Source organism: Mus caroli, unplaced genomic scaffold, assembly GCF_978045245.1.
Source record: "Mus caroli unplaced genomic scaffold, Mus_caroli_1 scaffold_19, whole genome shotgun sequence".
In the NCBI taxonomy this organism is placed as follows: Eukaryota; Metazoa; Chordata; class Mammalia; order Rodentia; family Muridae; genus Mus; species Mus caroli.
In genome coordinates this window covers 18,432,739-18,449,634 of record NW_028227274.1, presented here as the reverse complement: position 1 = coordinate 18,449,634, position 16,896 = coordinate 18,432,739, and the positions used below count along the sequence as shown (strand labels likewise).

Sequence of the window (16,896 nt, the reverse complement as noted above, 5' to 3'; positions counted from 1 at the left end):
TATTAGGAGAATATAAGACTTAGTTTGATTCTTTGGTTTAATGTATCAACTAAGTTTATACTAAAGACTATGACACCTGTGTTAGCTGTTAAGGAACATACATCCATACTGCAAATTAATTGGTATGGAAGGGGTATGCATCAGCTTTGCTGACCTGGAACTCACTATGTATCATAGGCTAGCCTGGAATTTAGGATTACCTCTTGACTCTGCTCCCAGTCACAAAAGAAGTGGTGTTAAGCAAACATGTATACTATACCTTCCTTGCCATTAAGCAATATTTTGAAAATGCTGTTTAGAAACAGTAGTTTACCAGTTCTGTAAGTAGATAACTTCTGGAGCTTTGCAGAAAATTGAAGGATTCATAGATGTATCTTGGAGCATTAAACTGTCCATCTTATTTTGTAAGGGTTTGTGTTTGACATGAAGCAGGTGCACAATTAGACTCATTAGATTAAACCCTGGAGTGCTGCTAGAGGGCTCTGGTTGTTGAGAGGGACTTAGTAGAGATTAAATGTTAGTGTTTATATCTTGCCCTTGGTCATGTAGCCTGCCATCAATCTGTCCTCATTTAAATAACTAAGAAAATTTATCGCTATTTCAAGTATTTTGTAATTTGCCTGGCATTCCATGTGAAGTCATGGCTTTATTGGTTTATGGACCCTGTGTTTCACCTATTGACAACAGAGTCATTGTTGATGAGAACCTACATTCCGCCACTGGTTTTTCCAGAGTATTTGTAGCACTTTCTCAACAGCTGCAAGATTGCCAACCCAGTTTTGGTATGTGGACCTCCCAGCTAGCCGGAAACCAAGCGTAATTTAAAATCACTCCTGTGTTGCATAACCATATATAACTCTGGCACTAAATTATAGTTAATGATTTTTGCCAGAGTTATTCTCATATTATTATGTGGTGGACAGACTTTCCTAAAAAGTGGAGGAGGAAAATGATCCCAAGTTCACCATTGTAGCCTACTGGTCTACCAACATCTTGGGTTTTCAGTGGCTGGATCTCAGAACAGGGAAATCTCTCTGTTATATATAAGTGTACCCCAATGTAAGGTCTTTTCCTTCCATGCCCTCTCTTGGGGTTGCCCCCACTATAGAATTAGTTGGTACAGTACTTGCTGAGGGAGGACATAGCAAGCCCTGCAGCTGTCCTGGGACACAAGGAAATCACAAGCCTTCCTGGAAGAAACTGGCATTCCCTGGCAGTATAAGCCAATACAAAGCCTTGAAGAGGATGTAAAATACAACCAGAGCAGGCAGACCTGGAAGAACTATGGGGTGATGCTCCTGCCAGCTCCTAGATAGAATTCTGTGGCTAGAGAAGAAGGATGGCTAGGTGGGAAAGGAGAGAGGTGTTAGAGGAGCAGGGAATTTGTCAAAGGAATACAATTATGCATTTAAAACTCTACAGTTGGCAGTTCCCCTTCCCAGAAGGAAAAGCAAGCACACTCAGACCTCAAAAGGTGTACACCTTCCTCCCACCTGTTTGAGATGCATTCTGAAGAGTCATCTCTTCATGTGCGCACTGTTCAGCAACCTCATCCATCTGCTATACATACCAAAATTGACTCAGAATTTGCTTTGTTGGTCCTTCCTTCCACCAGAGCTGGAGTGTTAACTTATCCCAGTCCCAAGTCTCCATTGCAAGATGGCGGCGGCGGTGGTGGTGGTGGTGGTGGTGGTGGTGATGATGGGATAGTTCTCCTGGACTCTCCTACTAGAACCTGTTTTCTGTTGCAGTTTTACCTACTCTCAGTAATGTTCAGGTGGCCATTAGTACTCTGCCTTAGCTGTGCGGGTGTGTAGTGGGCTGTGAATCCAGACTCATGGTATAAAGAAGTAACAAGGCGAGACCAAATGCAGCATTGCCTTTCTAAGAGAGTAGACGCACAGACTACAGCTGGCTAGGCAATTATTTTTAAATTTCCTTAAAATAATTAATGTGTTAAAAGTATACGGTATATCATTAATTTCCCCCTGGAGAGGAAATAATTTTTATCACTGAAGAAACTGTGGTAGACTTTAGTATTTCAAGAATAATTCTGCTTTTGTTAAAACAGGAATCAGTAATCTTCCCAAATAAACTACTGGCAAAACTACTTACCAGCTGCAATTACAGTTTATCTAATTAAGCAAACTTGATAAATGAACACAAACAGGAAAGTATAAGAATTAAATCATTATGTAAATGACATGATTGTCATAGGATTCCTTCGAAGAGACATCTTAGTTAACCAGTACAAACTCTTCTGTTGTAGAAGTAAATGTCTAGTTTTACAATGAGGTATGCAAGTGTATAAGTAGAGGAATATTACTATTTATAAAGTATGTACATGTCTGACAAACATCCCATTTTCTCATTTATATTTATGCTTGTTTTAATAATTAAAATATTGTGAAATTTACTTTTTTGAAACCCAAACTGGAAGGGCAGATGAAAAGTGTAAATTCACGGTTATGTTATCACCAAGGCCTTGTACAATATCAGGGATCATGTCTCAGTAAACACCCCTTAGTCATCATTTGTTAAGTATATATATATATATATTTGTCTCTTTCCTCTTTATTGATGTTTTCATGGCTCCTGGTAGTCTTTCCTTTTCTCACTTCTAATCTGCCCTTGCTGGTGTATAGAAGATCACATTTTAGCTGTTATATGTAACAATCAAAGGAAAATATAATTTAAAATGTATTTAATTTATAAATTTGGTAGATTATTAACATGCTAAAATTTTATTAAAAGTTCTTTTCCAAGACATGTAAAGGGCTTATTCTAGGAAATTACTTATTCTAGGCCAAGCATGGTGGTCCATGCCTACAGTCCCAAAACTCAGGATTTGAAGCTTATCTGGGCTGTATAAGAAGTTTAAGACTACCCTGGGGCTACAGAATAAGACTCTATTACAATCGAAAAGTAACAATGAAAAGAGATAATTTGTTCCAGACAACGAATTTAGGTGCCTTTGTTAGTTAGTTTTATTATTGTGGTGACCAAATAATACAAACAAGGGAGGAAGTATTTTAGGTTTGCTTAATTGAATAAACCATAATTGTGACTTGTAAGTGACTTGTTTGTAAGTGTCACAGTTTCAGGGATGTCTGTCTAGTATGAAGGGGAGGATGTGAAAAAAGCAGAGGGCTAGGAGAAAACAGAGCAAGATATAGCACCCAGGAATATACCCTCAGAGATGAGCAGCTGCCTCCATGGTGGTCCATCTCCTTCCTTTCATCACTTCCCAGTAGTAGCATCATATCATGAACCCATCAAGGGATAAATCCATCCATTGGATCAAAGTCCTCATGATTGAATTGTCTCTAAGAAGCACTACAGACACAGCAGAGTTGTACTTTAATAATCCCCTGGACACACATTAATCCAATCAAGATTGGCCATCATTCGCTGTCATAGTACCTACAGGGAGGTGCTGTGTAGGCTGCTATGGAGAAATGTCATCAACGTTCTTACCCACCTGTGACCAGAGTGGCAGGCTATGCCTGTGAGTGCAGTGCTGGCACAGATGTTAGAGGAGTAACCTCCTGCTTTCTGGTTGTCAGGCCCTCTCCACAGGAAGAAACATGCCTGGTACTGTAATCTGACTAAATAGTCATGCGTGGGTAGTTCATGGGCCTACTATTCCTACTCTACTAAATGGACGTAGGTCACACTACTCTCTAAATTAGTATCTCTGTACTCATAGATTCATAAAGCTCTCAAGCATCATCAGTGAACTTTTCTTTGTACACTCCCAACTGATCGATGTGCAAACAGTACCACAGGAGTGCTCAGCCCCAGCTGGGATCTCTCTAGCATATTTTCTCACCCCGAGGCTCGGGGGACATCTTGGAGCAGGGAGTGGAAAGGTTATAAGACCCAGAGATCAGGGAAGACCGGAGTGATACAGTGTCCTTTGGACATGAGGACCGAAGTACCCATGAACTTTAGCAGCTAGGATTATCTACCCAAGACCTGCACAAGATCAAGCCAATCAGCATCCTAGCATCCTTCACCCCTAACAGAGGAGCCATTGATGATTGATGGCTTCTGGTGAAGAGTTTCGTTAATTTTCATTAATGTCACAAGTGTATTGGCAGCACTGATCTGACTTGGAGGGTTATTTGAAAAAGAATAGGAAGACACAAAGTGGGGAGGGCATGGGGAGGTGGGGTTTGGTTCTGAGTGGGTTGTGGTGGTGAAGAGATTGACTGTCTTAGTCATCACAGGAGAGATGAGCCAATGAGGCACAGTCCTGCGGCACAAGAACAACTGGTGGGGGAGACCTGAAGACCAGGCTACGTGCTCAGTGTTGGTGTTTCTCTGTATCTGACCAGGGTTTTCTGTGCCACCTTTCATGCCAGATCCACCATCATAGTTTCTAGTAGCTTTGAAGGTGGCAAAGGGTTTTGTGTGTATGTGTGATTGTTTGAAAAGTATCTGTTTTAGATGCTACACATACAGGATCACATCTAGAAATATGGAGTACTACACAGATATAAAGGAATATTGATGTTTTAATTATTGTCTTGAATCTATTAGAAGTAAGCAGATTCCACTCAGTTTTTCCCTATTAGTTTAAACCTCTTGGTGTTGACTTTATATGAACTAAACAGTACACTCTATAAACTCATCTAGGAGATAAAAACACTTTACAGTCCAGTCTTTTCTAAAATAATTGGCTAGGGTATTGAGAAATTACAAAATACTGGTGTAAAAATCTGCCTCGTAGTAGTATGTTTTAATTCTACTTCCTGTTAGCTTGCCAGTACTAAAAATAGTAACTCTCTGGAAGTCAAATGGTTAGCTTTGGAATGTTTATCGACCAGCCAAAACTAGGCAGAGGGCATCTTTTATTGGGAGTTTGGGGGGAAGAGACAGCCTCTGCCTTAAAAGGACCTGACAGTCATTTGGGTCCACTTATAAAACAGTAGGCTGTTAGCTACTACATTGAAGTTAACCAACCATCAAGTCCCTTTGTGTTCTCAAACCTCTTAAATGTGAACATGAACAGTATGAGACCTCTGAGCAAGGTCTGTAGTACAACCCTTAAGAGCAAGCCACACACTTGGGAAACCCAGCCTGCAAAGCAAAAACATACAGGATGGAATTGGGTATCCCCAACCCCTTAACTCTTTCAGAGAATAGAAGATACTTATTAAACAAAATCAGGACTTTTCTTGAAGCAGTTAGAATATAGAAACACTTTTAAAGCTAAAAACATTGCAGAAATCATTTTTAAAAAAGAAATTGTCAATTGATAGTTTCATTAAACATTCCCAGCAAGTAAGATTTTCAAAAGGATGTAGAGAAAATGGGGGTGGGGAATCAAATCTGCACTTGCATTTCGTTCCAGAATTCTAGAAAAGAAAAAGAGATTGGGGGCGGGGCAGAGACTCAGGAAGACAGGGAGATTATACAATGTGCTGAACCACTTTGAGAGGCTTAGTACTTTGAAGTAACAAACAGGAATTAGTAATAGTTAACCTGGGAAAGCAAGGCAGTTTTCCCTCACAGGGCCTGGGCAGCACACAGGGAAGGACCCATTTGGCTCCTTGGGAATTGTTTAGTATAAACATCTAGCGTTACTCACTGTCCCCAAACTGTGTTTGTTACTTGTTCTTAGTCATCACTGAGACCTGATAGAAACAACACAAGAGAGGAAAGATTTGGCCAGGCTCTCCCTTTCCTCAGCTTCTGTCCCTGTGCATAGTTTGTTGGTTCCCTGCCGAGGACATCATGTAATAGAACTTCCTCACCTTATGAAAGCCAGGAAGCAGGGACAGGGTATAAGGGAGGGACCTCAGAGATCAGGAATATCCTTCAATGGCACTCATCCTGAGAACTAATTCATCCAGTTAGGCCCATCCCGAGTTTCCACAACTGCTCAGCTTGGGACCAGGTAGCCAGCACAGATGACTTGGACACATTCATTTCAACCACTAGTCTGCCTCTGGCCCCAAAGTCTGGTGGCCATTGTGTCCAAATTCAGCTTACTCAAGGTCCCAGGACATGGACATAGTAATATAGGCAAATTCTTTGTCACGGTGTAAGATAAATGGCCTCTGTAGCATCCCTAGCCTACTTGAAACCTCATAACAGTGCCCTTCACTGTCTCTATTCCTGCAATGTCTGGTCTTCAGCTCCCCCACCAAAATCAACCATGAGGCAAGCTCTGCTTGCGGCATTCCAGACTTTCTCTAGCCCTCTTCTCCCAGTGCTTCGGAATCCCTCCCACTAATCATTTCCAACGGCTTGTGAGACCGAGAGCAGCATCTTGGTAACAGTTCTCTGTGTTAGACCTTACATCACCGCACCCAGAGTTCATGGGAAGAAATACTCATTTTCCCCAAGATGTCATAGGTTTCAACTTTTTTTTTTTTTTGGATGGGGATTATGTGGTAAAGTATTACTGCTCAACTCTGAGCAGCCAGGATGGCCAGAACAAGGGACCCCAGGACCAGGTATTACTTTCAATAATACTCCCTCCAGACCCCACTTCCTCCGGTTGGTCCCACCTCAGAATGTCTCCTCAATCTCCCGAAATAGCACTACCAGGTGGGGTCCATATGTTAACATGTGAGCCAGTGGGACAGCTCACATCCTAACTACAATACTCACAAAATCAGGGAGGGTTGTGGGAGGAGAGAGGAGGTGCATGTGAGTACAGGTGGCCTAGTAAACCATCTGTGGAACGGAAAATCAGGAGTTTCTGGTTTTGTCTTAAGACGGGATCTTACTATGCAGTACTGGCCAGTCTGGCACATCTCAGAAAGATCTGCGTGTGTTTGCCCCCTGAGTTCTAGGATTAAAGGCTTGTATGCCCAGCCTTAAGTGTGTGTGTGTGTGTGTGTGTGTGTGTGTGTGTGTGTGTGTGTGTGTGTGGTGTGATTTCAGAAACATGAAGAAAAAAATTACAGATGAAACCACTCAAAGTAAAAAATATTTGTCTCTTGGAAGCAAGAATCAGGTTGGGAGGTGTGGAGTGGCTGGCTGCTGTTTTTCCTTTTAAATTATAAGCCTTAAATCCCTGTTGTTGGGGGTAAGGTCCTAGGGAGGCATTGTGGTACCTTTAAGAGGTAGTGCCTACAGGGAGGCCTTTGGGTCATTGGGAAACGCCCTTGAAAAAGATTGTGGAACTCAGTTTCTTCCCTGCCCACAGGGCTCTGGGTTTCCCTATGTCACTCTCCCACCCTCATGTACTGCCTTGCCAAGGCCCAGAGCAGCAAGAACCAACTAGTTATGGACTGGAACTTTCAACTGTGAAAGCCAAAAATAAACCTTTTCTCCTTATAAGTTCATTAGCTGAGCTATTTGCTATAGTAACAGAAAACCGGCTAACACAAATACCCTCTAATTACTACAGCTGTGAGGATGTTTGATTAAGCAGTAAAGCAGAAGGCGCGTTTTTGTTTTGTTTTAATAAAGCACCACACACAGTTTTGTCACCGCCTATGAGTGTCACAGCGAGGGTAGGGGGAGGTAAAGTATGGTTTGCAGATGTTTTTTTTTTTTCTTTTTTTTTTTGATTTTTAATATTTTTATTGCATATTTTCCTCAATTACATTTCCAATGCTATCCCTAAAGTCCCCCATAGCGCCCCCCACTTCCCTACCCACCCATTCCCATTCTTTTGGCCCTGGCATTCCCCTATATTGGGGCATATAAAGTTTGCAAGTCCAATGGGCCTCTCTTTCCAATGATGGCCGACTAGGCCATCTTTCGATACATAGGTTTGCAGATGTTTTAATGCTATGCTGTTGCTGTTACCAAACTCTCAGTATTTACAGACAAGGGCAGGAATGAACCTCCAGCCCTACTACTGACACAGGGTTTGGAATCTCGCCTGAATCTGCCACTCCTTCCTCTGACCCTGACCTTCTCATGGCCTGTGGTCTCTACATTGATAAGACCTCAATGACTGGAGCAGTCTGACATTCTGGAGGTAATTTGGAAATAGTACAGTGTGGACAGTTGCTCCAAGATTTTCTGTAGGTTAATGCTGTCTTCTTCTAAAGAAGAAACTTAGCATGGAAAGGGGTTATTTTCAACTATGAACTACGTACTTAATGAAATGATGTTCCTGGAGTTGGGGAGGGGAGCGTACATGGAGAGCTCACCTTGCCTCACCCTTCAGAGGGAAGAGGAAGTTTCAGTTGGTGTCTAGATTAGAAACAGGCTGTCAATGCACCCGCCTCCAAACAAGGATCTAGGACTGAAATGCTGCCCCTCTGAGAACCTGGCCTCCTTTGACATCCTGTGGTGAGCAGTGCCTGCTGCAGGCAGATTTGAGTCCCTGCTTGTATGCTGTCAGGTGTCCTGGACAAAAAGCATGCAAGCCTCAAGTGCTACTCAGAAAGGGCCTCCCTCCACTGTCTCTTGCTGCATGGGCAGAATAAACCTTGGCCTTTCCTATGCAAGTCTTAGTGTTCCACAGCCAGACTGCCAAAGGTCTCCATGAAAAATTGGGGTCTATCTCTGTGGCAGGGCTCAGTTGAATGGGTCTTGGAGTCCTCAGAAGAGTCAGACAACAGCCACTGGAAATGATGGCCTGAAGAGAGGAGGCAGGATTTCTGATGCAGTCAGTTAATTCATTTTAAAGGTATTTGTCAAAGAGATCCTCCTTTAAAATGTTAAAGTATTAGTGGTAACCCAGAGATCATTGCTACCCACAGAACATTGGGTCGAAATGATGTTACTCACTTGGATGCATGTGTTCCAGTGTCTCTTTTGTCATGTTATTTATAGCTCTGACTTAGTCACTGAAATTGCTTAAGGTTGCAGCATACTGAAGATAGCTCTGTTTTGCAGGCTTAGATGAGGACTTTTTTTCTCGGAGTTTTGGAGAAAGCCATAGGATGAAAACAACACAGTGAGATAGAGCACTAGGTCATACAGATGGGGCAATGCAGACCCCTCCCTTTTGTCTGTAATGGCTCTTGATAGCCATTTGGATCACATGTCCTTCACATTCCCTGAGCAAGACACACAAATCCAGGGTAGAGCAGGATAATATGCCTCAGAGCATATCCCTCAGAGGGTCTCTGTCATCACAAAGCTCACAGTGCAGACAGCAAGGGATGCAGTTCCACTCTGAGATAAAGGCTATCAGTGCAGAGGTCAAGGTGTTCCAAGGGTTCAGAAGTTGGAATAAATAGATGTTGTGTTCAGGACAGATCTGTTCGTGGGAGTCACTTGTAAGCTAAATGATATGGAAAGAGAAGGAGAATTGCAAGCAAGAGAACTAAGATTGGTTAAACTATGGAAGAGTTCCCACAAAGGCACAGTTCCATCCTCAGAATAGAAAGATTGCCGTGGGGTCACACCAGACTGTGCTGCCAGGATCAAAAACACCTTTAGAAATTTCATCATAGAACTATCCTCTTAATGCTTACAGATGGGTTCAGTGTGTATTGATATGGCTGTAGGTTATGCAACTAGAAAGGTGAGGGTGACAGAACACATGTGACATGAAAGCCCAATGTGGACAACTGGCTGGAAGGGCACAAAGATGAAAAACCAAGGGAGAACTAGCAAAATAAATTACATTTTACAATGCCAAAATGAAGCCTAATGCTTCATATGCTATTTTTAAAAACTAGTTCAGACTTTTTAAAGTACATAGATACAAAAATATCACATGTACACATCATTGATAGAGCAGAGAACTTAAATTTAGACAGCAAAAGTAGAAATGTTGAATCTTCAATTCATTATAAGAAGTGGTTCTCTCAGGAAGTACTTGTTACAACTTTGTAGGTTTAAGTCCTTCTGTTTGTTGCTCATTGTGTAAGATGAACAAAAGTCTTCCCAATTGGCTTGATAGTGCCATGTCAGGAGATCAACGGGAAGACCTTCATCAAGTGTCTAGTAGTTAGTAAGTCCTAGTAGATGTTGCCATCGTTATGTATTTGAGGGCTTTAAACAGGCACTAGTAGACAGAGGAAAAGAATAGTAAGCTGATCGGCAAGAAAAAGTAGAAAACTTTGTTCAAAGAATCAGAAGCGTGTATTTATGAATTATTTTGTGATTTAAAAAAAAAATTCTCAAACACCATAGGCAGTAAACCTTGGATGACCTCAACCCCTTTATTCTGGGTGTTTGTACTCTGAGAAGTTCTAAGACTGAACACTCCTGAGATTTCAGAAAGCAAACGGGAGCAATGAGTGTGAATGGTCATCAGACACAATCAAAAATCCCCATGTACAATTATAAAAAATAGGGGGAAAATTGCCAGCCTGACCTGCTTCATGGTGATTTGTTCTCTTCTTAAAACAAACCAAGAAGCCAGATGGTCAGCTGCCTGAGATGGAAGCTATTTCCTTTGAAATCCTGAATGAAGCAGCAAGTGCCTCTTCAGAATGGCCAGGTCCCCTCAGAAGGTAATCGTGACCCGATTCCAGCATTTAAATGTGGCTGCAGGAGTGTTGCTCATGGCAACAAAGAGCACTTGTAGACATTAATGCCCCCAAATAAGGCTTCTGAGATGAGTGGACATGGAATTTTCCTGGTCTACTGTACCAAATGTTCTTTAGTTTTCAGTGATTATAGTGACCTAAATAGTACTCATCCTAGTAGACTTGTAACCAGTTGTCAAGGTCACATGTTTGCTTAAAATCCCCCATTTCTTTCATAGAATACTTTCTACCCAGCATATTCTTTCATGGTTTTGTGTGTGTGTGTGTGTGTGTGTGTGTGTGTGTGTGTGTGTGGATTTTAATACAGTTTTTAAATGTTAAGACAATGAAGGAAAAGTTCCTTCCTTCTCTCGGATTTACAAGATGAAATCAGTACCTGCTATTTACTCTTTCAAAAGATGAAAGTGAAGTAAAGGGCTCCAGTGTGGCTCCATAGGCCTGGGTCCCATCCCCTTGTGAGGGAGGAGGAAGGGAGGAAGGAAGGAAAAAGGAAAGGAATGTCTTCTCCTGTGCTTGTTAGACTTCATTTCACTGTATTGTTAGGAGCTGAAATACGAATGTGAAGCAAGGAAACCTGAGTACAAAGCTGATACCCTGACCATTTTATCTTCCATTCCTGACTTCTGGAAGTAAAGTTCCTGAGTGATAAGCCGGGCGTGGTGGCGCACGCCTTTAATCCCAGCACTTGGGAGGCAGAGGCAGGCGGATTTCTGAGTTCGAGGCCAGCCTGGTCTACAGAGTGAGTTCCAGGACAGCCAAGGCTACACAGAGAAACCCTGTCTCGAAAAACCAAAAAAAAAAAAAAAGTTCCTGAGTGATGATCATGAATGGAAATCCACACAAAATAGCTGTACATACAAAATCCTGGCACAAAAGAAAATTTCATTTACTTATCCAGAGTTGAGATTCTAGGTGGTACTGTGTTGTTGGGATTTTTAAAAGAATTGTAGACTTGAACAATTGTTCATCTACTAAATAGGTTTTGGTAAAAAAAAAGAATACTATAATTAAACATGAGGTCTTCGTTGCTAATAATGATCACAAGACTGACTCCTATTAAATTTTTTCATCAGTATCTCACACCCAATTTTTATCATTGTAAATACAATTTCTCAGGTGTAATTTTCTAAAACTGAGTCCATGGCACAGTGGCGTCATCCCTGACCACTGCGCAGGTGCCATGGTCACCTCTGTTCTCCCTCCTCACTGAGCTTTCCCGTGTCATTTGCTTTTCTGATTTCTCACAAAACATTCAGACATTCACTGATGAAAACGGTCAGCGAATAGGGAGACTGCTTGGTTTGTGTGTTTAATCTGGTGTATCTGCAGAGCCCTGGAAGCTAAAAGATCCCAAGAGGGGCAGAGACAGAGACTAGTAAAACATGCATGCTACATGAAAGCTGTAGAGGGAAGAGTACTGGGGTGAGAGGAAGACCCTGAAGGGATAGCTAAGAGACCAGTTACTGCTCTGCCATGTGACTGGCCAGGCTCTCTGTGTACTCCCTCTTACTCCCTTCCTCTTTTTCTCTCCCCCTCCCTTCCTCACTCCTCTCTCAAAGCTGACAGATCTCCCATTCTGTATGACCATGATGCCCAATCTTTCAGGGCTGGGGAGACGGCTCAGCAATTAAGAGCATGTCCTGCTCTTCCCAAGTTTGGTTCCCAGTAGCTCATATCTGCCTGTAATTCCAGATCCAGGGAAGTCCTGTGCCTCCTTCTGGCCTTCATAGACACCCATACATCATGTATACTCACAAAGACACACACACACACATACACACACACATACACACACACACACACACACACACACACACACACACGTAAATCTTAAAAAAAAAAAAAAGACCCTTCTCTAATTTTGTCTGTTTTGTAATGTTGACTAGTCCTTCTGCCCTTCATTATGTGATTTCTACATAGGCAATAGGAAACAAATGAGGACAGACAGACTACAAACTCTGGTACTAAATTCCTTTTTCACTTTTGCCACAATCCTGTACTGCTAACAAATGTGTCTGTTTAGATTACCAGGATGATTTATACATTTATCTGTGGTTCTTTGGCTTGGCCAGAATTCATAAATTTAGCTTACTAACATCAGCCAAGTGGACATCGTTTATTAGTAATCCTTTGTTCTAGTTAAAGCAACTTACTCAAAAGATTTTCAGATCCTCCCAATGGGTGGCTTTGTTTTCTTGGCTTTGAGAACTTATTCCTTCCTTCCCTTCTCCTATTCACTGTGTCACTTTCTGTCCCCATTGAAGTGTTCTCCAGCCTCTTATCAATTCTGAGTCGTAACATATCATGTTTCCTAGCTGGTGACTCTACACATAGAGTTGTTCCCATGAAGTACTGTAGAAGCCACTTGGCACAGGGGCTGTGGTTTAGAGCTTTAAAGTCTTTTTCCCTTTCTGACTCATCTTCACTCTTGATCTAGGGGCAAATGTTTTTACTATTTTCAATAAACGTTTTGCATTGTAACTCAGAAGTTAAAGCCTGTCATCAGAAAAAGCCCTAATCAAATTGAGAAATGCTTTGTGTGAGTGACTCAAGGACTTGCACTTGGGCTTAGATCAGAGAAATTGGCTGTGAGGCTAGAATAATAGAAAAGTCGAAAAGTGCTTACTGTGCATGCATGGGGACCTGAGTTCAAATCCCTAGCACCCATGTAGAAAGCATGGTGCAGTAGTGTACAGCTGAAACCTCTCCACTGGGGACACAAAGATAGGAGGCTGCCTGGAGCTCGGTGACTGGAGCACAGAGCTCTGGGTTCAGCGAGAGACTCTACCTTGAAAAGTAAGGTGGAAAGTAAGAGCATGCTATCTGTCTCTAGCCTCTCTGTGCACACACTTCGTGCTCACATGTGCGTGTGTGTACTGCACATACACACACTAAGCAGAATAGCTATCACATCAGTCAATGGTAATCACAAGGCTGGGCACCTCTTACATGAAGGAATTGTCACTAAAGTGCTTGTGAAGCACTGTCCCACAAAGAAAACGCACAGACTGCAGTGAGCCCTCAGAAGATATTAGTGAAAATGGATGTTCCTGGCCAAATTATCATCTGATCTGAGTTTTTGGCACATTTCTTACTATAGGAACATTTAAAGATACTAATGTAACAAGTAGAATAAATGTCAATAATAACAGATTGTACATCCAGGTTCTCACTGTCTTGTTAAAATATTAACACCTGACCTTTGTGAGAACTAGTAGGACAGGGGATGAGGAAGATGGCTACCACCCACAAGATATGCTTGCATGAAGTATATTAGTGTGTACGGTTAGTAGGCATTAATAACTGTAATGAAAAAATTCTATTCTCCAGTCATGTAATTGAGATTGGGATATTTATAGCTGAAAGATGTATGTGTTAGTCCCTTTGTACTAAAACCCTGATTGTCTTGTTATGTTTAAGTACCTCCATGTTCTGTTTGTGCCAGTTACCTGCATCTTAGCAACTGTAAAAGTGCTGAAAACTGCCATCTCCCATGGCCACAGACAGGATGCTCCTCCCCTCCAGACCCCTGATGGGCCTGGAGTGCTCGCCTGTGGCATTTCTTCTGTTGACGTTCTCAGTGGTACAGATGGGTCCGGTCAGAGGTGATGTCTGGCTCCTGCTAGTCCTCCTCTTACCTGACACACCTCATTCTACCCTGATTTTAGCTGGGACTCATCTCTTTATCCCTACCACCTCCCCCAGGGACCCCAATCAGGTTTTCAGCCCCTGACATCCTGAAACTATGTCCTTTACAGAGGCAACCTTCAGTCCCTCTGGTGGTCCACCCCACCCATGAGCCTCCAGGAGACACTAACGGATTAAAGATTCCCTCTCTGGGCAGATGTGGAGTTGGTACCCCATTAGCCTTGGGTATGGGTTCCCAGTGCTCGATCAACTGTGACTCTGGCTACTCTGACACTGTGCTTCCAATCAGATTTTTTGTGCTGATCTTGCAACTTAATCCTCGATTGTAATTCTGAGCCCCTGGGAAAGTGTTAAAGTTTTGAGCAACTGGCTAAGAAGTGGACTATGAGAATTCTGTAGTCTTAATGGGTGTCTGCCCACCTCTGATAAAGCTGTGCTTTGCAGCTGCTGAAGGCTTTGTTTGGAGTTGGGGGTGGGGGGCAGGAGAAGGAGGACTTGAGAATTTGAAACTTTAAAAGCACTTTGTAATCATTTTAACTTATGTGTGTCTTCCATTTAAGTTTAGGCATAGTGAATTTTTGTAGGAAGCACTTAATTTCACATATATAATTCCTTACGTCTACATATGAGCAGCTGTGTGCCTCCATGGAGGAAAACAGATTCTTTCCACAGTTTCTTCATGGTGTGGAAACTAATAGTTTAATCCACCTTTTCAGAGAATCTAGTTAAGTCATGAACAGCAAAATTTGATTTTTCACTTTCTTTTTACTGTTTTCTGTCCAAGTAGGGGGATGAAGGAAGGAGATGGAGAGGGATGGAGACGTGGACTGTGGTGCAGTGATGCTCGTGTTCTCATTGTTCAGAGTGTTACTCTAAATGTGTGTAGCAGGATCTTAGGTACTTAACACTATCCTCAAGCTATTCTCTGCACACTTCTCTTGGTTAAACTTGACTGGATTCTGCCTGCTCCCGGCAGCTTGGTTGAGCTGTGTGAAACCCCGTCATGTGGGCCCTTGAAGGAACCCTTCAGTGCTTTTGGGGGAAATGTATTATTTCTGGGTTACTCACAAGCCAAGATTTTCATTGTTGTTCTGCTTACATCAATAGTTTTACATCAGCCTCTTCCACTGGTAAATTTGACTCAGATTAATGAGTAATAAATCTAAAGATAACCTTTTAAAAGTATTGGAGAGCCAAGAAAGCAAGTATATAATTATGACTTAAAAGGACACATGACTAAGACACTGGAACACATTTCATATGGAACGCAGTTTTTTCTAGTTTAATGCAACTGGATGAAAATTGCTTCCTAGTTCAACATGCATCATTAATTACGTTACTCTTTTAAAACCTGACATTCAGGATCAGAACTTTAACCAGAATACTAAAATTAGTTTAAGATACAGGTTTCATAGAGAAGTAACTGAGCCGTCCTCACCCTCACCCCCCACCCCCGTATTTGCCTTACTTACTAATGCTAAACATGGGTTCACTATTAAAGAAAAACATGACATCCTTATCAAAAGGTAGAAGCTTGTCTAGTAAGTTGAAATTTTGTTAAAGCACCATTCTTTTCATTCCTGGTGGGTCATAAAATTTAATGTGGAACAGAGATGAAAAACATAGGCATTTGAACTTCACGTGTATTCTGAGGCCAGAAGGCTGCTGTTTGGTCTGTGTCTACAGTTTGTGCTTTGATGTCTCTACAACTCTTACCTTTTTATCACATGAAGTAGAAATGAAACTTCTATTTATCACCCAAGTAAGAACTCTTTAAAACAATTCTTAATCAGTAGGAGTTTTACATGGCTTCTTTTTTTTTTTTTTTTTTTGAGCATGTAAAATAACGTAATCTTGGTTTGTTTTGGGTTTTGTTTCAGTTTGGTTTGGTTTGGTTTTCTTTTTTGTGAGATGATTTGTTTCTTTACTTTTTCTTGTTTTGTATTATTATTATTAATTATTATTATTATTTTATTTACATTCCAACCGTTGCCCTCCTTCCAGTCCCCCTCCCACAGCTCCTCATCCCACTCAACTTGGCTTCTTTTTAAATTACATCTAAATAAAGGGTCTTTTCTTCAGTTGGAATCCTGTGAGGTAGCTTGCATGTAGAAATACTGTGAATTTCAGTAGAGATGTTTATACTTATTTTTACCTAATGTAAATATCTTTGGGACAGATTAATATGTTAAAAGAGACTCTTGAATATATTAATAAAGTATGTTAATGTTAGCCAAATTTCTAATCGGTATAATAGTACTTTTGTTACACTTGTGTTCTTATGTACAATTTTAATTTCTTACTTTCCTAACTATAAAATAATCCTGTTGCTTTTATAAATAGAAATTCTCTCTCTCTCTCTCTCTCTCTCTCTCTCTCTCTCTCTCTCTCTCTCTCTCCCCACCCCCTCCCGTGTGTGTGTGTGTGTGTGTGTGTGTGTGTGTGTGTGTGGAGGTGGGGGCAAGAGAGACTCCAGTGACCCACTTGGGTTGGAGGGAGAGCAGTTTTTCACTTTTTGATTGGTCATTTTTCCTCCTGTTCTCATGCCCCCCCCCCCACACACACACACACACTTGCAGTATCTGTAAATAAAAAGTGTCCTTCCAAGCATCAGCTCTTGCCAAGGTGTAAATCAGCCCAGGCTTCATTCTCCCACTTCAAAAACAAGCCCCCACCCCCAACTGCTGTGGCCCCCTGGAGCTCTGCCAGAGTTGTCACGATGATGTCAGCTGACCAGGAATGTTCACATTTCTCACGCTGGGCTCCACATTCTGTGACTTGAGCAAATGTCCTTTCTGAGCTCACTGAAGACTCAGGGTTGAATCAG

The 16,896-nt window shown here is 41.8% G+C and overlaps 1 protein-coding gene across 1 annotated transcript in view; it reads left to right on the top strand.

Moving 5' to 3' along the window:
- The window catches only part of Garem1 (GRB2 associated regulator of MAPK1 subtype 1), a 167,568-nt gene that overhangs the window by 80,808 nt on the left and 69,864 nt on the right, over positions 1–16,896 (top strand). The gene's annotated exons all lie outside the window — the stretch shown is intronic.